Source organism: Mus caroli, chromosome 3 (genome assembly GCF_900094665.2).
Source record: "Mus caroli chromosome 3, CAROLI_EIJ_v1.1, whole genome shotgun sequence".
Taxonomy (NCBI): domain Eukaryota; kingdom Metazoa; phylum Chordata; class Mammalia; order Rodentia; family Muridae; genus Mus; species Mus caroli.
In genome coordinates, this window is record NC_034572.1 from 102,938,827 (window position 1) to 102,943,355 (window position 4,529).

The following is a 4,529-nucleotide window of genomic DNA, read 5'->3' on the forward strand; positions in this document are numbered from 1 at the left end:
AAACAATCTATAATTGTAATTTTGAAAACGAAAGCTTAGTTGAGGACAAAGCGCCTAAGATAGAAAATTCTAGCAAAGGTGTGAGCATACAGATAATCTTTTCCTATGGTTGTGGTTTCTCTTTCTGTTACTCTACATCGTTTGCCCATTGAGATAATTTGCATACTGATTTGCATGATCGTCATACAATACTAGAAATAGTGGGAGGTGTGGCCAAGGAGGTTGGCCAAGGAGGTAGGTTCATTTCCCTTTTTCTCCCAGGCGCTCCCAAGCACATTGCCTCTGCCTGTTGACTCTCTCTCCAAATTATTTCATATGTATTGGATACAGACACTTGTATAGATTTTTCCCTAAAATATTCCATATGTACTGGACGGACACTTGTTTAGTTTCTGCCCAAATCATTTCGTATGTATTAGACACACATGTTTGATTTCTCCCCTCATTATTTCATGTATATTAAACAGATCTGCTTCTTTAAGCCTCACCATCATGCTATCTACCTTCCACCAACATCCCTAGCACATTTGTGCTGATTGAGTGAATGATGTGATTTTTATTTTTTTTCAGATGGGATTTTACCATGTAGTCCTGACTGGCCTGGAACTTGCTATGTAGAGCAGGCTAGTTTCCTACTTGTGATCCCCTTCACCCCACCTTTGCTTCCTGAGTGCTGTAGTCCTTTGTCCATCTCTTTCAGGCTACTCAGCCAGTAAAGATGCATCAAGCCTGCAATATATCTCAGAGACCAAACTCACGTCTTCAGGTTCAGGCAGGAAGTCCCTTTATCTGCTGAACCCTCTGACTGGCTTGGGAGTTATTAGCATAATACTTCCTTAAAATTGAGGGTGGTTAAAATCTTATTATGAAGGCCAGGGAGATGGACCACTCAATAAAAGCACTTGCTTTGCAAATGAGAAGACTTAAATTCAGATCCCCAGATTCCCAAGTACAGTGTCTCACAGCTCTGAACCCAGTGGTGGTGATATGTTCCAGGCCAGTGACAGACTGTCTCAAACAAATGGCAGGTGCCTGGGGACCTACACTGGAGGTTGCCCTGTAATTTTCAGCACACACACACCTGTACCCCAACACAGTCCCCTTACATGGATGTACACTTCATACACACACAGCAAATTTATCATGAGAATTATTCTCAGAAAATTAATTGCTTTCCAAATGTTCTCTGAGCATTGCCAGTGTCCGTGGGATCATGATACAGATTAGACTGTCTATGGTTACAACAGGGCTATGTGGGCAGAAAATTAGGTTAAAAAAAAAAAGGCAGTGAAGGAAAGGTGTTTTTCCAAATTCTGGTTTGCTCAGTTTCAAAGATAGTCTCTAGATAAATAACCTGTAACAGCTGGTCACTACATTCATGCCCACTCGTGGAAGACTGGTGGCCCTCCGCCTGACTATAAATAATACATCACCTGGCTCCCGAGGGAGGATTGGGTTGCTCTGTTGCTCCACTGCAGTTTCCCTGTCATCCCACAATGACAAGACGAGGCTGGGCCACTACACAGAATGAGCTACGGTTACAGTTTTAGACACTGCATTTGTGGGCAGCCCACAGGGCTGAGGTCCAGTTAACTGATACGATTACCAGCCTGGAATCCAATGCAGCAGGTACAGAGGAGGTGTGCATCGCATTACCGCTGCAAATATTTTAATCTAGAAACAATATAAACTGAATAAAAAAAATCCCTGGATATCTGACCCTTGGGTGTGGCTTAGGACTTATTTTGAGCCAGCTGCCAGGTATTTTTTTTCCTCCTCGTGGATAAATAGAAATCCACAGCTAGATATAGAGGCAGAGAACATAAAGATTAGGAGCGAAACCAACTATTTTCTTGCTGCTCTTAAAACAAAGAGCTTAGATTGCATCAGAAGTTCTCTGTGAGTTTTCAGTGTGACCTCTTCCTTAGAGGGATGCAGGAGGAGACAGACGCACACCACAACTTTAAAGGGTTAATTTCTGTCCTGCCATTCAATTGCAACCAACTTTCCAGTGATTGAAAGAAATGAAATGATTTTCAGTTAACGGCTGGCTCATTTGCGGTGCAAGGCTCTTCACTGTGTGATGTCGGGACCCTAAGACGCACGTGAGTTTCTTTTGTACCTGCCCTAGTTTTACCTCTTGGTGGTGAATGTCACATTGCTTTGGCGAGGACAGAGCAGCATGTGACTTTGTGCAGAACAAAACTGTTATGGGACAGGTTCTCAAGGCTCCCGACTCCTTACCAATCATACTCTAAAGGCCAAAGTAGGGAGGAGCAGGGAGGGACGGCTCTGTCACCACCTCAGACACTTAGGTCTCTCTCAGTGTTGTTTCAGTCAGCACAGTTGATCTCAGAAGCATGGGTTTAGAATCACGAGGGGGAAGAGATGCGGCTGAACTAACGGGTACCTGTTAGTTAGGCTGTGGAGTGGAGAGATGAGGCTGAGTATAAGTTATCCTGGCTCTCAGTTCCACAGCTGGCTCACAGGCATCTTCCCATCTATCTGGCTCAGAGAACATGAAATGAACAGTTCTGAGGTCAAAAGATGGCCATGAAATTGGACCTGGTGGTGCAGGACCATATCTCTAGCCATAAAGGAGACTGAGCAAGTTGATCACAAGCTCAGGGTTGTTGTGGCCTGCAAAATGAGTCACAGGCCAGCTGGGCAGTTTACAGAGACCCTGTCCCAAATGATAAGATGAGGGCTGGGGTTGGGCTTTATTAGTAAAGTGCTGGCTAAGCATACAGGAAGCCCCAGATTCATCCCAGCATAAATCTGGCATGATGAGGCACACCTGTAATCCCACAGCTCAGGATGTGGAGACACGATGTACTGGCTAGTTTTATGTCAACTTGATAAAAGCAAGAGTCATTTTGGAAGAAGGAACATCAACTGAGAGAATGCCCCCACTAGGTTGTCCTAGATGCTTTAAGAAAGCAGGCTGAACAAGCCATGAGGAGCAGGCCAGTAAGCAGGGTTCCTCTGTGGCCTTCACATCAGCTCCTGCTTCCAGGCTCCTGTCTTGAGTTCCCTCCCCAACTTCCCCTGGTGTTGGAGTGTGACCTGAGAATTGTAATATAAAATGAGCACTTCCTTCCCCAAGTTGTTTTGGGTCTTGGTGTTTTATCACAGCAATAGAAACTCGAAGACAGAAATTGGTACCAGGAGTGGAGTATTGCTGACAGACCTGACCGTGTTTTGGTGAGGATTATAGAAGGACTTTGGAACTTTGGGCTGGAAAAAAAAATCACTGGATGTTCTGAGAGCTTAATGAGCTCTTGTGGGAGCTTAAAAGACAAAGCTGAAGGCAACCTACTTGTCAGAGGTTTGACTTTCCAAGTTACAGAGGGAAATAAGATTCTATTAGACATGTTTTAGTGGTATTTTGAACTAAGACTCTGTAGCTCTCATGGGCTATGGCAGAAGAGTTGGCTGTAACTATAAGACCACCAATGCAAAACTTTGCTTTGCTGGTACAGTTGATGCTGGTCAGTTGGAGCTGAGAAATTACTGGTGATTAAGAACTAGACCAGCATCACTAAGGATTATAAAGCTGGGCGTGTTTTACTCAAGGTCATCACACAATGACCAGAGGAGTTGAAGACTGCATCTCATGCTGGCAGCCAAACTTGGCAATGTGCAAAAGTCACTTGGGGGGTAGTGGCTTTGAAAGTCTGAAGGAGTCATGGAGAGCAACTGAGACAGGGTCAGAGTTCCTGAAGAGAGCCCAGGAGAGGGTACTGGTTAAGGTGCAGTCAGTTGTAGCAAAGTCCCAGCCAGAAGACCGTGAGTGGATCCCAGACAACACTAACCTGTTTATACCCTTGAACATTGGTTTTGCTTTGACTGTGACTATGCCCTGATTATTTTCTCTTGTATAAGAAACTTCTTAACTAGCTGGGTAGCGGTGACACATGCTTTTAATCCCAGTACTAGGGAGGCAGATCTTTGAGTTTGAGGCCAGCCTGAACTATAGAGTAAGTTCTAAGACAGCCAGGGCTGCGCAGAGAAACCATGTAGGGAGGGAAAGAGAAAAGAAGGATGGGGAGGAGGAGGACCGGAAGAAAACGATTTGACCAGGTTTTTATATTATAGGAGCGCATAGTTAGGAATTTGGAATTCTTAGAAGACTGGATTTCTTTTGGAACCTTGATATTTTAGAGAGGTTTGAACTTTGATACTTGGGATGTTTTAAAATATTGAACTTCTAAAGTGTTTGCATGTTTAATAACCATGGGATATTTAAAGTTTGGAACGTATTATTTTTTATTTGATATTTTTCTTATTTACATTTCAAATATTATCTCCTTTCCTGGTTTCCCCTCTGAAAACCCCCTATCTCTTCCCCCTTCCCCTGCTCACCAACCAAGGGCCTCTCCTCCCATTGATGACCGACTAGGCCATCCTCTGCTAAATATGCGGCCATGAGTCCCACCATGGTTTTTTTTTTTTGTTTTTTGTTTTTGTTTTTTGTTGTGTTTTGTTTTTGATTGGTGGTATAGTTCCAAGGAGCTCTGTGGGTACTG

The 4,529-nt window shown here is 43.9% G+C and overlaps 1 protein-coding gene across 1 annotated transcript in view; it reads left to right on the top strand.

Moving 5' to 3' along the window:
• The first annotated feature begins 1,909 nt into the window (after positions 1 to 1,909).
• Aknad1 (AKNA domain containing 1) overlaps positions 1,910 to 4,529 on the top strand; it is a 42,667-nt gene continuing 40,047 nt past the window's right edge. The window contains exon 1 of the mRNA XM_021158605.1: positions 1,910 to 2,105. The gene's annotated coding sequence lies outside the window, so the exon portion shown is untranslated. The remainder of the gene's footprint in view (positions 2,106 to 4,529) is intronic.